We start from the raw sequence: 21,054 nt of genomic DNA, 5'->3' as shown, positions 1-21,054 counted from the left end.
AATACAAATAAAAGCCTAGAGATTGAATGCCATTAAGAAATTGAACAAATTGCTAAAAGCTAATAAGTTAATTACTTTTTTCTTAAACTGTACCATTTTTTGGAACTAGAGAATGTTTCTTACATAAAATTTAACATTTTTAAATCCTTTAGGAAAAAACTATTCAAAAAGCAACATTACAGAAAGGTCTTGTTTAAGTGGTTTTCTGCCCTCTTACTTTTATTTTCTTTTTACAAATATTTGCTTTATTTCAAAACGGGTAATTAAACTGCTATCCATACTGAGATATTTGTGCAATATCTGAGATTAGAAGACTGTTCAGGTTATTTTAAATTCACATCAGCACAGTATTAAAATATACACACATCTACAAAGACACAATCTACAAAAAACTTTCAAAATATACCAAATTCTGATGTTCTTTAAATTTTACTGAACATGAAATAAAACTTAAAAAAAATTAAGAGATAAAAATATATTCACCTACCATATTTTAATATCGAGCTCTGAGACATAAAGCAAAATAAAACTAAATAAACCCAGCATTCTAATTTTACTTATGAGTATTAATTTATCTAAGACCATAAAGTACATATCAAAATATTAGAATGAACTATCTAGAAAACCAAAAGCCTTTTTATCTGTGTTATGCACACTTTAAATGTAAAATGGGTATTATAAAGAAAAATAAAACTAAATAAACCCAGCATTCTAATTTACTTATGAGTATTAATTTATCTAAGACCATCAAGTACATATCAAAATATTAGAATGAACTATCTAGAAAACCAAAAGCCTTTTTATCTGTGTTATGCACACTTTAAATGTAAAATGGGTATTTTAATTCCCTCTTTTCCGCTAAGTGTATATAGATATAGTTATAAACATGTTCTAATATTGAGCTATCTATATTCAGGCTGGATTGATTAACTATCATGTATAAGGTGGTTCTCAATTTTGGCTGTACATTAACTTCCTAGAAACTTTTGAAAAAACTTGACCTCCAGCTGCATCCAGGCCAACTAAATCTGAATCCTCTTGGGCTTGTGGGTCTCGAAACTATGTATAATGTTTGTGAAACTCTCCTGGTGAGTACAACGTGAACCCAAGTTTGCAACTACTGAATATGATCACATGATTTTGGCATGATTTTGAATGTCAAAAGTTTAGAGATTATCAGCCTGAAATCAGCAAATTAGTTTCTAAGAAAAAATATTTTGCAAAGTATTCATTGAACATCTTAAAATTTAAAAATATATATATACATTTTCTCGGTGTAGGAATCTGCAAATAGCTGGGAAATAGAGAAAACCAAATTCAGATTTCACAATTACTCTCTTATGAAGCATGAAGCACTTATAGTTTATTATTAAAATAAACTTTAACTATTTCCAAGTTGTGCATCAATTTTAACACAGTATAATTATCCTTAAGCAATTTTAATGAGATTTTGAAAAAGTAAACCCATTAGGATCACAAAATGTGAATATAAAGTTGATGGATGTGATGGTTACTTTTATTGGTGAAATAAAATATTGAATTAGCTAGGCAATGGTAAACTACTAGTCTAGATGTTCCTGAGAAGGTAATTTTTAGTTGGGACTAACATTTTAATCAGTAGACTTTATGTAAGGCAGGTTACTTTTCATAATGTGAGTGTGTCTCATTTAAGCACTTGAAGGATTTATTAAAATAAAACAAAAATAAAAGTCCCTTGAAGAAGAGGGAATTGTACCTCCAGATGATCTTGAGCTTCAATGATGCCTTTTTGGGTCTGCAGCCTGCGGTTTGACCCTACAAATTTTGAACTTGTCAGTCTTCACAATCACATGAATCAACTCATTAAAATCCCCCCAACTTGATATGTAGATATGTATATATTCACATTCATACATACACACATACATCCTATTGGTTCTATTTCTTTGAAGCACTAACTAGTATGTGTGTAAGTGAGGAGCAATTGAAAGATACTAAAAATGACTTTAATTAACCCTACTTGTTCATCTGAAGTTCTATTTCTGTTTTTACATTTGCCATAGGGCATGTGAACTTGCCAGAGACACAGAGAGAGGGGAAGAGACAAAATATCTCTTGTCCAAGGTGGGATGGCCATTCTGCAGTCCCATCTCCTCCATTCTCCTATTGGGATTCTGGGCATGCACACACTCGCCCCCTGCTTCTCAAGCCAACAGGTTTGGGTTTCCAACCACGTAGTTGGCCATATGGGATCCAACTGCCCTAATCATGCCACTCGTAACCCTGAAGTTTTCTAATATTACTGCAAATTAAAAATTTAGATTTTGCTGTGATCAAAACTATTACATTATTGGGAACCAGCAGTTAGTGTAATGGCTATGTCGCTGGACTCCCATGTAGTCGACCGAGGTTCGCGTCCCAGACCCGGTGGCTTAAAACCCACGCCAGGTGCATGTGCGTGCGTGCCCAAGATCCCAAGAGGAGAATGGAGGAGAAGGGATTGCGGCGTGACCATCCCCTCTCGGGAGTGATTTCTTGCTTCCTGTCTCTATGTCTCTCTCTGTCTGTCTGGCTAGCGCACGTGCCCTATAGCGAAAACCTCTCCAAAAAAAAAAAAAAAAAAATTTCCACATTATTAGTGTCCCCCCAAATCTCAGAATGTTTGCTGTTTTAGGGGACATTTGGACCAAATTTGTAAGGTGTTTGCTTTGCTGTCAAGTCTAGCTCCTGGTCTGGGATGGTTTGTGGTTTTGAGTGTTTTTTCCAGATGTGAATTTTCAAAGTTTCACATAAATATTCTGATCCATTTTGGGAAGAGAATAGAAATCATGAGATTGCTTAGGTTTATTTTGCTTTCCAAAATTTGTTTTTCTTTTCTTGTTTCTTATTCAAGAGGCCTCCAGTTATTTCATCATTGTGCCTAGTCTTATAAAGAATACAAACATATTCCCAGTTGTGAAGGTAATTGCATTGTTTACATGAGACAATAAAATGGATGGGACAATTTACATGAGAACAGTACAGTAGGGAATTAAAGACATTTTTGAATTTAAGTCTGTTCTTTAAACTTGGGATCCTTTGAATGAAAGTTTTGGTGTCTTTGATCAATCACTTATCTGATTACCTTCATTATCTACTCTAAGTGCATTGTCACAAAGAGTGTTTTTTTTTTTTTTAATATCATTGAGAGTTGAAGAAATGAAAACAAAAGCAAGGATAATCACTGTTAATGAAGTTAAAGCCATGTTTATGAAAACTTTTTGAGCAATTCATTATTCTCTATGTTCCAAATTGCAATCTACCCCATACTACTCCATTGTGACTAACTGCTAAAGGTCAAGCGAGCGAATAGGTGGGGAGGCATTCCTGTCAATCACCTTATCTGAAAGTATAACTCACTTCCACATTGTTTTTCATGAGAAACATTAAGTCAACAAGCTTTTTAAAACCTCAAATACTTTTTGTCTTAGTCTCAGTCTTTGTTCCCCATTTTTTTCTGATAAAAAAGGTTGTTGTGTACTTTACAGCTTAAAAAGACTATAACTGAATTCTAAAGTGCATGTGATGTATTGAATAGACAGGGGTGGCCTGCCATTGGAACTACTTCTGATCTTATAGTGTCCTTTGTAGAAGTATAATACCTTATTGCAGACTTGGGGACATTTGTTTAAACAATACTCTCTTGACATTGTCAAATCTAAAATTCAGTACTCTAGAGCCAGCCCCATTTTACAGTGGTTAATAGCTCTGCAATGGATTCTGGATCCCACATGGCCAGTCCTGCGGGCTTGAAAAGCATGCTGGACAATTGTGCATGCATACCTACAATTCCTATGGAAAGGAGATATAGAGGAAAGGGATTGTGGTGTGAAAACACTCCAGTAGGAGGTGGTTTCTCTATTTCCCTCTCTTTTTGTATGTCTGTCCCTCTCTTCAGAGTGTGTGCCCTCTGATAATAAAAATAAAATTAAAATTCAATGCTCTGAAATTCAATGATTCCTTCTCTGTGATCCTAAAAAAAGCACATCAGTTTATTGATATTGATGAAATGCCCTTTCACATTTTAGTATATCATCTATTTAATACAACTCTTGGGATTGTGAATGGTTAAAATTAGTTTCCCTGCACAAGGATATATTATTTTGTGCTTTATAGATTTTATTGCAACAGGTACCTTTCAGATGCAGAAATGTTTATTGGAAGTATATATTTGAAATTAGTTAATGTACTTCAGAATCATCTCTCTGGAAACCATGTCAGTGATTCAGGCAGAGATTAAATAAATATAATTCATGAAATGTTTAATTAAGTTATTTACTAATTAATGAAAGGACAAACCTTAATGAGAGGGAAGAATTCTGACAGATAGGGTAAATAAATAATCTCAGAATTGACATTTTAATGGAGTTACAGGATGATTAGCTTAAATTGTTTTTTACATTTCAGTTTAGACTATTTATAGAAGAATTGGGAGAAAGGTAGACAAAAGCTGAGAAGTGCAATGGTAACAGGCATTCATTATATGTTGTATTCAACATTGTGGAAGGCCATTGTTTGAACTGAGTTCCTGCACTAGGTCCAATCAGAGTGGACGAAACAAGAATGGAGTCACTAGTGTAAAGTGCCATGCAATCAACTGGTCTTTGAAATGGGTCAGTTTAAAAAAAAAAAAAAAAGCAGAAAACAAAAACAAAAGAGAAGGTTTTGTTCAACCTGACTCACCATAATAAGAATAGAGATATTGCCTGATTCTAGTATTGAAAAATAAAATTCAGTTAGACTTTAAACTAAATTTCCTATAATTTTGTCTTTTAATAGTTCCTGTCCATTATGCTCTTTTTGGTGGGGAGAGGCCCAACACTATCAATTTTTAATTTAGGAATCTACCCCCCTCTCCCTTCCATATGCTTGGGCAGGGCTCCGCCATGTCTCAGGATTCATGAGACCTGGCCCTAAAGTAGTCTATGTGTTATATTTCACTGTCTACACTGATATCAATAGTTTGGAGATAGTCCTAGGACTGCATCAAAACCATCATGAGGCAAAAGTCACATTGCCTTTTGCTATTTGATATGCTTTACAAAAAGCAGAAGAACATAGATAGAGGCAATGTGACTTTTGCTATTTTATATGCTTTACAAAAAGCAGAAGAACATAGATATAAAACTATATAGGACATGTTCTAGGAACTTTGGGAGTAGAACGCAGCTAGTGAAGAGATACGTTTTTAGAATAATGACTCACTTTCTTCTGGACTCCCAAAATATTCAGACGAGACGTCACTTTAAACCTAGGTGTGTCCTGGCCTGCTCAGGGAAGTTATGCTCTAAACTCCATGTGTAAAAGAAAGTTGTTTTCCTCTTTTTTTTTTGGTAGAATTTTTATAGTTTTTTTCTTTTCTTTTTTTAAAATTTATTTTCCCACTCTAATCTTCACTCTTAACACACTGAATGTCTAGATAGGCCTTTGGGCACAGTAGCCAAGCATCTGAATACTTTTAGAGTCATTGAAATCCTCAACGCTTATTGAACCTCCTGCTTTAAGGAAAAAATTCCTTTTATAAATATAAAGTATTAATTTCTTTCTGTGGATACCACATTGCGAAGCACATTGGAGGAGAGATCATGTCACAGAATGACCAGAAAACACCACAGAGGCACAAGAAATATGAAAAATCAAAAAAATATCTCTCCCCTAAGAGAAAAGAACAATCCCTCGTCATCCACAGACAGTAAGATCTCATGGAAATGTCTGATAGAGAATTCAGAATATTCATAGTGACAAAACTAAATGAGATGCAAAAGCTGAGAGATAATGAAGTCCAGAAGATACAGGAGAAGTGAGACAAGGAGTTCCAGGAGGTGTTGAAGTTCTTCCATGTTCCGAAAGAGGAAATACACACCATAAAAAAGAATCAAATGGAGCTATTAGAGATGAAGGCTGCCATTCAGGAAATCAAAACCTCCCTCAAAAGTATTAAAAGCAGATAAGTCCATGCAGAAAATCAAATCTCGGATGTTGAAGGCAAAACATTTGATCTAGAAAAAAACAACCAAAAAAACTAAGAAAATAACCCACCACATGAGAATACTATATAAGAACTATTAGACAGCATTAAGTATCCAAACATCAGGATAGTCAATATCCCAGAAGGTGAGGAAACTAATAAGGGCATTGATAATCCATTGCATGAAATCTTGGAAGAAAACTTTCCAAATCTAGAGAGGTATTCAAATATCCAGACTTAAGAAATACAAAGGACCCCTAATAGAATCAACCCAAGAAGATCTTTTCCAAGGCACATCATAGCCAGACTGTCTAAATCTACAGACAAAGACAAGATATTAAAGTTGGCAAGAGGAAAACTTTAGGTTACTTATAAAGGTTATCCAATCTGGCTAACCTCAGACCTCTCATCAGAAACAATGCAAGCAAGGAAATAATGGGAAAATATATTCAAAGTGTTAGGTGTAAAAGAGTTTCAACCAAGAATACAATACTCAGCAAGATTATCTTTCATATGGAAAGAAAGGATAAAAACATTCTCAGATAAACAAGACCTGAAAGAATTTGCCATTACCAGACCCACTTTTCAAGAAGTTCTGAAAGGAGTGCTCTACCAGGAAAATTAAAGACACATACAGAAATAATAGAAAAAAAGGCAACTAAAAAAATGACCAATTTAATACTAGGTACAAGAAATATCAATAATAACGTTGGATGCTTTTTGTTTGTTTCTTTGTTTTGTTTTGGAGACTTTTTTTGCTATAGGGTGCATGTGCTCACCAGAAAGACTGAGAGAGACAGAGAGACAGGAAGTGAGAAATCATCCTCTAGGGGGGATAGCCACACCACAATCCCTTCTCCTCCATTCTCCTCTTGGGATCTTGGGCATGCACGCAAACGTGCCTGGCGTGAGTTTAAGTCACAGGGTCAGGACTCGAACTGCGGTCAACTACATGGAAGTCCAGTGACATAGTCATTATGCCAACCGCTGGTACCAATAATGTTGAATGTTAACTATCAGGATTTAAATGGAAAGATTGGATCACAGTAATACTGCATATTCAATGGAAGAGAGTTTGAAATGACTGAACTGTGAAATAGAATTTTATGACTTTTGAGTGAAACATTACTGACATTTTTCTTTTCTTTTTTTTTTTTAACTATACTTTGTTTTCTTAAGGATTTTACTTTGTTTTGAGTTGTTGATAGGTTCAGCAATTTGTTAAAATATTTTTCTCGTTTGTTTCTTTAAAAGAAAACAAACTTTTCTTCCTTCCTGAGCCCTCTGGAATTGGAAAATATTTGGGAATATTCTTATTTTGTGGCAGAAGGGTTATTTGTATAAGTTCAATAATGCTTGTTGCATTGAATCAGAAATTGGAAATACTCATTATTGCAGAGCTTTGACTGGAATGTCATATCTGAAGATTAATCAGAAAACTGTGGAACTAAGATGGATCTCAAATAAGCCAACAGACGCTCTTAGAAAGATGGCCTGGTACCACAAATAGTTCTGCCTGGCAGAGAGGATTAGTGAAGATATATGAAAGAATTTGTAACAGAAAATAACCTGGACTTTTCCAGCCCAGCATTGTAATCAGTAGAGATTACAAAAGAGCAACCACACCAGAAACCTGGACTTTTCCAGCCCAGCATTGTAATCAGTAGAGATTGAGATTGTAAAAGAGCAGCCACAACCAGAGGATTACCTTGAGGAAGCCTTTGAAAGAAGAAAAAGAGACTGATCTTTGCTAGCAGATGGCATATCACAGAATACTTGGTAGGCGGGGCTGAGTTAAGAAGGTTTATGTGTGACTCGTGTGCTGGGTGTTTGCTTTTCAACAGTATGAGTAGTTGATATGTAAATATTTTCTCAAAACTATTTAAAACCATACTGTTTCTGTTATAGAGTCACAAACAAAAATTATAACAAATATTTTGAATATTACCTTTAAATTTCATTTTTTGAAATTTTGAAAGTTGCTTATTAACTGTCAAGAACTATGGAATATGAACAAAATTTTTTTGATATGTAAAGTAAATGTTTGGGAAAATGTAAAAATAAATAAATAAATAAATAAATAAATGAACAATAATGACTCACTTTAATTATTAGTAATTGTTATAGATTCACTTCTCCCATTCTTCTTCATCGCTTCAATTTATTATGTCCCCACTGTGTATATGGTATAGAACTAACATTTATACTTGTTACATAAAATAAGTGAAAGGTAAAAATAAATTTTAACAAGAATATTGAATCTTATTCTGCATATTAAAAAAAATGAAATGTGTGGGACCAGCAGTTAGTGTAATGGCTATGTCGCTGGACTCCCACATAGTCGACTGCGGTTTGCGTCAGGGACCCGGTGGCTTAAAATTCATGCTGGGCGTATGTGCATGCGTGCCCAAGATCCTGAGAGGTGAATGGAGAAGGGATTGTGGCGTGGCCATCCCCCCTAGGGGGTGATTTCTCGTTTTCTATCTCTCTGTCTCTCTGTCTTTCTGGTGAGCACACACCCTATAGCAAAAACCTCTTCAAAAAAAAAAAATGAAATGTGAAAAAGTCACTTGGTTCATGTCTTTTTTTTTTTTTTAATAGTAAAACTTGAACATGCAGATAATTCTGAGTTTTACTTTTTTTTGGGGGGGGAGAGGTTTTTGCTATAGGGTGTGTGCTCACCAGAAAGACAGAGAGACAGAGAGATAGAAAACGAGAAATCACCCCCCAGGGGGGATGGCCATGCTGCAATCACTTCTCCATTCTCCTCTCAGGATCTTGGGCACGCACACACACTTGCCTGGTGTGAACTTAAGCCACTGAGTCCAGGACTCGAACTGCTGTCAGCTACGTGAGAATTCAGTGACATAGTCATTATGCTAACTGCTGGTCCTGAGAAACTCAAAATTTTTGTGTAAGACATTTCAGTCCCCATGAAGAAAAGTTGCTCACTTTATTTCTTTTAGAATTATTTAATTTAACTTATTATTATTTTCAATTTGATCAGAGAGAAAAAGAGAGAGAAAGTGAAAAAGCAAGCCTCCAGGCCTGGGACTTGAACTGTGGGTGCCCACGTGGAAATCCAGTGCCTTAACCACTGTATCACCTTCTGGTCCCAGCCTGTTCATTTTATAATACCCTTTTTATTTCAGAGTAGAAACAGCTGAAGTGTCACATAACCAAAGGATGATATTACAACTCTAAGTACTACTCTATACACAATTTCACGTTAGAAATAGTCATTTAATCACAAAATTTTAATTTTAGAAGGCATTCTTTATGTCATTTTCTTAAATCTTTTATAAATGAGGAATTGAATGATGAAAACAAGTGAGTGACTTGTTATAGGTTTTCCAGATATTCTTGATTTCTAATTTTTTTTTCCCACAGTAAAATGTAAGTCAGTCCTGTTCTAAATGCACTGTCCAACAAGAATTAAGGGTGCTTGTGCTTAATTTTTGTCACAGCTAAAGAAAACGATCACATTCCCATTTTTGTCTTGGACATACATACACATACATCTTGTGCAAAAACATTCAGAAAGACGGCTAAAGAAAACGATAGGATTCCCATTTTTGTCTTGGACATACACACACATACATCTTGTGCAAAAACATTCAGAAAAATTCACGACTTTGAATTTTAGGCAATTATATCATTAGTGGTCTAGTACCATGATTTGAGTGAAAGATTCTCAAAATTGCTATAGCATTTTGTGGGCAGCTGGAATCTAGCAAGTTAATTAGACAGAAATCATAGTTTGACAGGCTTCATTTCAGGGTGTTACGCTTGTGTCACTAAGACCTGATTCTAATTTTCGAAAAAAAAAAATTATTTGTCATGTCAAACCAAATATTTTATAGTAATGGTATCAATTAGGGTTCAGTTGCAGATGTCAGGAATCATGTTAGCCAGCTTAAGCAGAAAGACATCACATTTTCCATTGTTTAAAGATTATGGATGAATTTTTTCAATAAGATTTGAATATTTGAAAATTTGTAATGTAGAGAAAAGTAAGAATGAAAGGAATAGAGGAAGAATGTTTAATAAAGAAGTTGTGAAAGAAAAAATGAAGAAGTGAAGGAGGTTGTTGCTAATGTCCCTGGCAGATCTTTTCTTCTGGATCAGGAAGTCATCCTCCAGCTGTGGAAGTGTTGAGTCACTCTGGCGAACTGTCCTTGGCTGACCTGATCCTCTTCCACATTTGTGAGGTTCTATGTCCCCCTACCCCAGGAATGGCCAGGACATACTGACACAAACTGCAAAGGCCTTTTGTTTTCAGGTGAGATGATTCTGTCAGTGCAATTTACACTCCAAACTGAACTTTGCCTGAGGCCACATGATTGTTGGTTCTTTCCCCCTCCTTATCGTGTCCTTCACTTCATATAAGTTTTCCTGGAAGAGACTTACACAGGAAATCATCTGTACCTGAATTCCTATCACGGATCCTGCTTTTAAGGGAAAAGACAGACAAAGATAGAAGAGAGAGAACAAATCCTGCCATCTTGCTTTGAGAGACTTTATACCATTAACCACAAACTATATTACCTACCTTTGTCTTACACTTTAATGTACTAGACAACTTAGATCTTTTTTTTTTTTGGAGAGGTTTTTGCTATAGGGCGTGTGCGCTCGCCAGACAGACAGAGAAAGAAAGAGAGACAGAAAGCAAGAAATCACCCTCCAGTGGGGATGGCCACGCTGCAATCCCTTCTCCTCTATTCTCCTCTCGGGATATTGGGCGCGCACGCACATACGCCCGGCATGAGTTTAAGCCACCGGGTCTGGGATTCGAACCGCGGTTGACTACGTGGGATTGCAACAAAATAGCCATTACGCTAACTGCTGGCCCCAAAAGCTTAGATCTTTTCAACCATCTTGATTAAAATTTTAAAAATTTTCTTATTCTTCTTGCATTTTCATCACTGTACATCTCCACAGTATACAAAATGAATCTTTTCCATGAATACATTGCATATCAGTCCAGTCAAAGACATTACTACACATGCTATCATCAGCAGATAATTGTTTTTACTGAAAACTCAATATAAGCCCCTACTTGTAGCAAGCAAGTTGACTTAAATTCTGCTGCCAAATACAGATTTTTCCATGAAACTCAGGAGAAGGAATTAGGGAAAAAAAAGTTTCATTTCTTTGTTGAAGCATACATATTGATTTCATTTAAAATAATTAGTGTTAGAATAAATAAAGGTTGTTTTTACTTTATCCAGTGGGTGAAGACTAATATAATGAAACTTGTCATGTGAGAGAGTTTTTTAAAAACAGAATGATTCAGAGAATGTTTACAGGGACAAGTGGCATTCATGCTGATTAATAAAGAGAAGTCAGAGAGTGTATTTATAACATGGCGAAGCAGTGTGTGACACCCTAAGGACATTTACCATTCTGATCCCACTAAACAGTCAAGTAACGTGTGCCTGTGTGTGGGAGTGGGTGTAGGCAGAATAATAGTTTCCCTATGTCCTAATTCCTAGAACCTGTGAATAAGTTGTGTGGGAAAGGGAAATTAACGACGCTAATCAACTGACTGTAAAATTAGAAGAGATTCTGGATTATTCAGGTGTGTCCGTTATAACCATGAGTACTCGAAAGAAGAATAAAGAGGCAAAAGAAGACCCAGCATTAAAGTGACTTTACCATGGAAGGCATTGCTAGTTTTAAAGAGGGAATGCCACTGTCAAGTTATATGTGATTCAACTTAACAGAAACAAGATTACAATAATAATAAATACATTTTTTAAAAAGATGGAATGGGACCCTGAGCCAAGGAATGCTGGCAGACTCTAGAATTTTAGGTTCTAACCCTGCTGCCATTTTAATTTTAGCCAAGGGAGTCTCTTGCCAAGCCTATGGGACTCTAAGATAATAAATGTTGGTTGGTTGAAGTCACTCAGGATGCTGTTATTGCAGCTGCCATAAACTAATGTAGTGTGTATACAAATATCATTCAATCGGTGTGGGCCAGCCTTGTAGTGCAGCAGTTAAGCCTTATACATAGGGAGCCAGGTTCCACACAGCCAACTGCAGTTAGAATCCCAGCCCCAACAATAAGAAAAAACACTCCGAGTCCATGGGCATGCACACTCCGAATCCTGATAGAATTTGTAAGGGGGATTGTGGTGTGGCAGTGCCATTGGAGGGGATACTTTCTCTCTCTCATGAGCCCATGTGCTCTCTTGTAATACAAAATGGTGTAAAATTGTTCAATTTTAACTATAAGAGGAGTTATAAAAAGCACACCATTGTTCCAATAAGGTAAATATATATTTAAAAATCAGTCATTTTTATTCTCCCTTTGCTCTTTTACACCTTGACTAAGCAGCGTTTCATGTCCTTCTTGACTGTAGCTATTTTTATATGAACATAAATGCCTTCATCTCTATAGCCTTTTTATAATTAATTAATTGTTCATGAAGCAGTGAGACTATCTTATTTTTCTATTTTAGGTCAATTGGTTTAACAAATCCACCCCCACTCCCATTTTCATTACTTTGAAATTCTCTATAGTGCTAATATAGCACAATTTACTCAATCATTTATTGTTGATGAATATTCATAGCTCTAGTTCTTTCTTGTTGCTAAGTTGCCTTTTTTTTCTTTTTTAATTTCCCACAGGGTTTAGTTATAAGATACGCTGATTCATTAATGAAAGCTAAGCAAGAGGAGAAGAGTTAGGAAGACATAAAGTTTAGACATAATAACCAGAATATGAGCTTACTCTCCTGGTAAAGTTATTAAATACTGTAATTTATAGTATCCAAGCAGATGAAATTTTTACAGATTCTGTGCTCGGAAGTAATTTATGGCATCTATGACATTTACAAAACTGAGAAGTGTAGATAATATTGATGAAAGATATTATCAGTATGCAAAATAACATGGCAAAATTGGACAATGATTTTAAGTTTTGTCATCATTTTATGTTTAAAGTTCTATACAGAAGAATGAAATCTTTTGTAGGTCCTATACTTTTTATAGTTCTCTTAGATAATGGAAAGTTATCTGTTCCCTCTCAATCACAAATCCTCCACTCATTTCACTGATTAAAATATCCAACCTTACACAATGGGCAAATGACAAGCTTTACTATGAGTTAATCTCTCTCTTCATTGCTTAGGTTTTTCCATCTTGCCTCAGGGATGGGGGTTAAGTGGAATCTTTATTCTCATCTCTATCTTCTTAGCATTGCTGTTTATATCCCTCTCTCTGATCTGCTGTCCACTTTGCCTTGATGGGAGTATAAAAAGGAGATTAAATAAAAGCTACACAATTTCTTATATAACCAGCTCAGGTAGTGCATTATGCTGATTCTCCCTCGTGTACACTGTTGTTTAAAGTAATTCCCTTGTGCCTGTTTGGTGAACTGCTCCATGATTTTCTTGAAGCTCTACGTGCTTAGTAATTCCATTTTGTGTGTACATTTATGATTCCCATATGGCATCTGCACTTGGCCCTATGCCTCTAGCCTCCCTTGGCTCTCCAAGGAAGCCTTCTTGGACACAATTCAAAACATTTTTCAGGACATATTTGTTTCCCAGGTGACCCACACCTTGTCCTTGAAAACTGTGGCCTTTGACACATTGTCAGATGAAACAGTTGCTTTTTTAAACAGCCCAGTACTCTACCAACATAGGCTGTTAAAATTAGTCAAATTTGAGTTGGAGACTAGACTCGGTGACCCCAAACCCTAATGAATATTGTATATCAAACTATTTTTGAAAAAAATGGCCTCCTTGAAGCCTTGTTCACTTGATTTGAGACCAGGGGTAACCATGCTATGGGCTCCCATATATCTCCTCCAACTCTTTAGTAAATATTGGGTTGTTGAAAAAGCCATGATGTGTTTTTCCATAGAAAAACAGAAAAAATACATTTTGACTTTTCTGACAGCCCAATTATCCAAAGAACCTCTTCCTGCTTTCAATGTATGCATCTGTTTCTCCAACCCCTTTTAAAAGTGAGGAAGGAAAAAGTGAGGAAGTTCACAAAACTGAGTCATAGCTCTTTTGCACTCTTTGGTTGGATGGTCTAGGATTTGATTTGAAAATGTCAAAGTAGTTGACATACTGTCCTGGACTTCAGTAGAAACAGAGATAGACGCGGTCCCAGCCCATATCTTATTACTGCAGTCAATCTTGTGGATCCTGGAAAGTGCACAGCCAGTAGCTATAGAAGATGAGAGCCAGGCTCTGGAAGTAGTGTAGTTGGCAGGAATAAAACAAAATATTGGAATATCATTCTGTATCGGAGGAGTCCCAAGTCTGAGAAGGCTTGCACATTATGTGTACTGTTCCTCCACACCCAGAATTCTAGTAGGGGAAGACGTAAGTTCACTGAGATAGGGCAGGATACTCTGTTGACAGCGAAGAGTAGAATGGTCTGAGCAAAGGCTCAAGTTATATATTTTAAGGACAAAATATTTATAAGTTAAAGATCAACTCAAATCCCTGTCACTGAGACAGGGATCTGGTTTGTACATATATTGTTTGAAGATTGCAATAAATTCTGGCTTATTGAATAATAAAATCAGCAGAGTATGTTTAGGGTTTAGTCCCCTAATCTCGTGATATGAATATGGGAGGGGTGCATATAACTTTGGAAAGGCCCCTGCTATGACCCACACCTTGTCCTTGAAAACTGTGGCCTTTGACACATTGTCAGATGAAACAGTTGCTTTTTTAAACAGCCCAGTACTCTACCAACATAGGCTGTTAAAATTAGTCAAATTTGAGTTGGAGACTAGACTCGGTGACCCCAAACCCTAATGAATATTGTATATCAAACTATTTTTGAAAAAAATGGCCTCCTTGAAGCCTTGTTCACTTGATTTGAGACCAGGGGTAACCATGCTATGGGCTCCCATATATCTCCTCCAACTCTTTAGTAAATATTGGGTTGTTGAAAAAGCCATGATGTGTTTTTCCATAGAAAAACAGAAAAAATACATTTTGACTTTTCTGACAGCCCAATTATCCAAAGAACCTCTTCCTGCTTTCAATGTATGCATCTGTTTCTCCAACCCCTTTTAAAAGTGAGGAAGGAAAAAGTGAGGAAGTTCACAAAACTGAGTCATAGCTCTTTTGCACTCTTTGGTTGGATGGTCTAGGATTTGATTTGAAAATGTCAAAGTAGTTGACATACTGTCCTGGACTTCAGTAGAAACAGAGATAGACGCGGTCCCAGCCCATATCTTATTACTGCAGTCAATCTTGTGGATCCTGGAAAGTGCACAGCCAGTAGCTATAGAAGATGAGAGCCAGGCTCTGGAAGTAGTGTAGTTGGCAGGAATAAAACAAAATATTGGAATATCATTCTGTATCGGAGGAGTCCCAAGTCTGAGAAGGCTTGCACATTATGTGTACTGTTCCTCCACACCCAGAATTCTAGTAGGGGAAGACGTAAGTTCACTGAGATAGGGCAGGATACTCTGTTGACAGCGAAGAGTAGAATGGTCTGAGCAAAGGCTCAAGTTATATATTTTAAGGACAAAATATTTATAAGTTAAAGATCAACTCAAATCCCTGTCACTGAGACAGGGATCTGGTTTGTACATATATTGTTTGAAGATTGCAATAAATTCTGGCTTATTGAATAATAAAATCAGCAGAGTATGTTTAGGGTTTAGTCCCCTAATCTCGTGATATGAATATGGGAGGGGTGCATATAACTTTGGAAAGGCCCCTGCTATGGCCCAATTCCATGAGGTAAGATAATGGTCACAAGATATTTATGAGAGCCCACCCGGACAAGCAGCTGGGTCAAAGGAAGATAGAGCAAAGAGTGAAAAGGGGATGATAGCTCAATATATAGAGTCTACCCTCACAGTCAAATAGGCTGATATTCAATGCATGATTCCTCTATCAAAAGGATTGGCCAGTCTTTCCGACTAAAACCTAGCTAAAAACTAGTTCTAAATCCTGGGCACATTTAGTAGATCTTGAAGAAACAAATCAATAAGTTGGTGTCCAGGATGTTTGTGTCCAGGCTGCTGTGGCTCATAGTACCTATTGGTTGTTAATAGAATGCATTGCTATTCCTTTAAAAACCATAAGGGAGATGCAAATCAAATCCACAGTGAGGTACCACCTAATCCCTGTTGGGATGGAGAAGATTAAAAAAAATGAAAATGATTAATGTTGGCGAGGCTATGGTGGAAAGGGAACTCTCCTACACTGTTGGGAGGAATGTAAAATAGTACAACCACTGTGGAGAACAATGAGGTCCCTCAAAGACCTACAAATAGAAGTACCATATGATCCAGCAATTCTATGCCTGGGTCTATGCAAAGGGTAGGCATCCACTCAGTTAGAAAAGTACTCGCACATCCATGTTTATTGTGGCATTATTCACAATTGGTGAGACATGGAGTCAACCCAAATATCCATGAACAGATAAAAAGTTTCGAAAAGTGTGGCAAAAATACTTTGTGGAATTCTACTCAGCCATAAAAAAAAAAAAAAAAAATGAGACCCGAACATTTTGTAGAAAGTGAATGAATATGAAAGATTTACTGCTAAGTGAAGCAAGCAGAACTATGAAAGAGGGGCACTGTATGCCCTGCTTGATAGATACTGAATGTCTGCACTCTATGACTGGAAGTGAAGACCGGAAGATACAAAAGTGTTGTGTATACTAGAGATAGTGTTGGAACATGGTGGGAAATGGGGGAGGTGAGAAGGAAACCAAGAGGGAAAAATAGAAGCAAAGATAAGGGGCATGAAAATGGAAAATTATCTGTTGATAATGATAATGTGTATGATAATATCTTTAACTCGATTAACATACAGTGTAGTCATGGTAGGAAATTTCATTTTGCAAGCTTATGATATGCAGTGATTGAATGCATTAAAAATAATAAAATAAAACAACAACAAAGAACTGTAGTTGAATTGTAAAAAAAGAGAAAGAAAAAAACATGTGAACTGGGTCTTTCTCAGGTATTAATGGCATATATGTTGAATACCTGTTTTTCTTTTTTTGTTCAGGTTCTTTGTAATGTACTGAGAGAATAAGGATGAACTCTGGCCTTAGTGGAGCTCAGTCTAAAGTGAGGTCTTTTGTGCTCAGGTAGCTCAGGTAGGAGGAAGTGACATTGTTGCTATAGTGTACTTACCCTCCTGTATGCTTATCCAGTTGATCCTGACCTATTCATGAGTAAATATAGTTTAAGAAGAGCAAGGATAGATAGAACCAGTTTAACCAATGTTACTTCTAACACTTTTTAAGCTGAGATGAGATTTGCATAAAAATCTGGATACAAAAGAAAAGAATAAGATTTATTAGGGAATATTAATTGTTAGTGCTCCCATCTGTATAAAAATTAAATACTATCTAATTTATTATTTTGTAAAAAATGGAACCAGAAAAAATAGAGTTTATTTGCTTTCCCTAAAATTTGAGATGTTAAGAGGAAAAAAAATGTATTTTTTTCCCATAGACTTATTCAATTTCATTCTATCTGATTTTAGTGTTTGCTTTGCTTCTGGCAGAAGGCCAGCTGAAATCTGAAAGAGATCAGTCATGGTCTTTGGTATATTAAGAATATGTTTATATTAATAGATTTGCTCTAAGGGTATCTCACATCACTATTCCTAAGCCAAGTCTGAGGCAACATGCATAATACTTGGAATCATGAGATTTCATGAAGACATAGGTGCCAATCTATGTATGTGTGTGTGTTTATTGCTATTACTAGATGGTTTAATTTCTTTGGATTTGAAAGTGTCTCTGTTTTTTAGTCTCTATAAGCTGAAATACTATTGTGCAACAAGCATCTTAATAATTTTTATTTTTTTTGGCTTTAAGTAGCACATTGCATAAAATGTACAATTTTAAAAGACAACTCCTCTGGAGGCAAAGGAGAAAAGGAACACAGGGACATCCAGTGCTGATGTCACAGAGGTTGGGTTCCTTTACTCCCATTTTTGGAAATAAAGCTTATAAAACTTTAAGGTTGGATGGGATCTTGGCGATCACATAATCTAATCATCTAATGTTGCAGATTAGGCAATTATAGCCCATAATGGCAACTTACTTTGATTGGTCTAAACAGATTTTGGAATACTATTAATTGATAGAATTCATTTTTTTAAATAGTAGAAACTAGATAGTTTAATATATTTGATGCTTATTTGAAAAGGAGTCACTGCTTAAATGTTACTATGGTCATGCACAAAGATTATCTGTAGGTTAAAAACTTGTATATCAGTTATTTGACTGTGGTATTAGACTCAAAATAGTGAGTTTGAAATTGTCAGTTGGCTCAATATTGTCGGTTTTCTCTCTTCAGTGTAATGTAATTTCAAAGTTAACATTTCTGTAGGGAATTGCAGTGTTAAATGTTAGATTTAAGATGAATAGTATTTCAATGAATTCATCTGTTAAGTTAAAAATAAAAATAAAACAATGAAAAGTTAATGAAATTAAAATTAGTAATTAGTACGTAGATCCAATTATTTGACTGTGGAATAGAAATCAAGGTTGCAGTGCCCCATACCCATGCAGATTAGACAAAGACTGCTCTTTTACTGGGAGTATCATTATTGCATATTGGAGTGAAGGCATTCACTACCATGAACTAATCATCCTGGCTGAGATGGCTGTTGGTTTCAGGCTACAATCCCCCATCAGGATGCTGTCTGTGGTAACAGTGCATAGTCACTATGCACCAAATGACAGTGCAGGTTAATGAAAAAGGCAATCATGGAAGGACACTTTTCATGCCTTCCTCTGGGAGTGAGTACCCTGGACATTTACATCATTTGCTCAAATGGAAGTTGAGCCTGATTATTTTACTATAGCCTCTCTTTTACAGTTCTTACAGTTGCCTTTTGATTCTTTTTCTATATCAAGAATTGCTTTTTGCAAAAGAAGATAGTAGGAAGGTACTTTGTATTTTTTTTTTTTTTTGGTACACAATGGAAATCATTCTTCCAACTTTACTCTAATACCCTGGATGTCCTAAAGCATACAGATCTTTAAGATGTTGTGTGGAAATTTGACAGTTTTGTGTAATTATGTGCAAGATTTTAAGAACAACAGAAGATTCTAGAATGCTTCTGTTCCTCCTATTGTAAAAGCTGTCATCTTTGCTATTCTTTTACTTTGTGACAGATGCTAGCAGCGTGCCATAGAATGATTTTCTTTCAGGTCTCTGTGAGTTCTAAAGAATGGATACAGTACCAAAAATGAACATAAGTACAATGAGAATATTTATAACCTGGTAATTTTCATATACAAAGACAGAAAATGTGACTAAATCTAAGGAGCTGAAATCATCTTCTTTTAAGATACTGTTTTTCTAAAATTTTCATCTCCATGGCCACTTTTTTACTTTTTTCTGCAATATGCTTAATAATCAATACCATGGGGAAAAATGTCAGTATATATATTAGGGTGCACTGTGTCTTTAAAATGTAAAATCATTATTATTATTTTTTTTTTGGAGAGATTTTCACTGTAGGGCGCGTGCGCTCGCCAGACAGACAGAGACATAGAGATAGAAAGCGAGAAATCACCCCCCAGGGGGGATGGTCATGCCGCAATCCCCTCTCCTCCATTCTCCTCTCGGGATCTTGGGCACGCACGCACACGCGCCCGGTGTGAGTTTTAAGCCACCGGGTCTGGGACACTAACCGCGGTCGACTACGTGGGAGTCCAGCGACATAGCCATTACGCTAACTGCTGGTTCCCGAAAATGTAAAATCATTATTGAAAGCAGTTGTCAAAATATCACTTAGCTTTTGGGGACTACTACTAATGATGAACCAAGTACACAAATTCTCTGAGCAAGTACTGGCTTTGCTATGAGCGAGGCAGCCTTGCTGAAAGAGTTGAAACTCGTGTTACACAAATATGTGGTACTGCAAAAGGGTTTTAAAGAGAAACATCTGTGGATAAACTGGTGGTGTAGTGGGTAAGGTGCCTGGGTCCCACATGGCCGACTGCATGGTTTGGACTCAGCTGCTTGAAAAGCACACTGGGCACATGTGTGTGTGTGTGCTTAAAATTCTGAAAGTTGAAAGGACAGAGAAAGGATTACAGGGTGATCATGCCCCATGAGAGTGCTTTCTCACTTTCTTCCTCTCCATTCTTATCTCTCTTCAGGGAGCACATGATACTCTAGGAAATTAAAACTAAATAAAAAAAAATCAGCAACTGAAAATAAGTGCAAGTATAGGCTAAGCTTGTAAATGTTGGCATGATGGAGAAAGGACAGAATTTATTGAGCTTATTGTTTCCTATAAATTTGATGGCATGCCTGCACATTCAAAAATGCGCTTTCAGATAATGAATTTGAATGTTGGAGAAATTAAGTCACTTGATTAGCTAAAGTCATGTCATCTAAAGATGGAGTCAGAATTATAAGTCAAATTTGCCTGGCTATAACGTTGAGAATTAGAAGGGGGAGAGATGGGTGTAGGACTATTTTTTCCTTCTTTGTTTCAAGAAAAGTGTCAGTTATAGGACTAGCAGTTAGCATAATGGCTATGTCGCTGGACTCCCACATAGTCAACCGTGGTCCGCGTCCCGGACCTGGTTGTTTAAACTCACGCCGGGTGCGTGTGCGTGTGTGCCCGAGATCCCAAGAGGAGAATAGAGGAGAAGGGATTGCGGTGTGGCCATCTCCCCTGGGGGGTGATTTCTCATTTTCTGTCTGTCTCTGTCTGTTTGGAGAGCACGTACACCCTATAGCAAAAACCTCTCAAAAAAAAAAAAAAAAGAAAAAAGAAAAAAAAGAAAGAAAAGTGTCAGTTACATACCCTGAACATTTTCCCTTAAGCCCTATCTATTGATACAATTTGTACGTAAGCCCCAGGTACAGTTCATACAGAGGCATAATGATGCCAATGTTTAAAGGTATGGGATTGAATTTGACACATTCATTTCCCTTACACACCCATCTAATCAACTACTAGAATCTCTCCTCTCTATAAAGGACACGCAAATATATCTACATCTATACTGTTCAGCTTTTTCTTTTTTTTAATATTTTTGGAGAAGTTTTTTTTTTTTTTTTTTGCTATAGGGTGTGTGCGCTCCCCAGA

This window comes from Tupaia chinensis, unplaced genomic scaffold (genome assembly GCF_000334495.1).
Source record: "Tupaia chinensis unplaced genomic scaffold, TupChi_1.0 Scaffold000225_1, whole genome shotgun sequence".
NCBI lineage: Eukaryota > Metazoa > Chordata > Mammalia > Scandentia > Tupaiidae > Tupaia > Tupaia belangeri.
Note: the sequence above shows the minus strand (reverse complement) of the source record.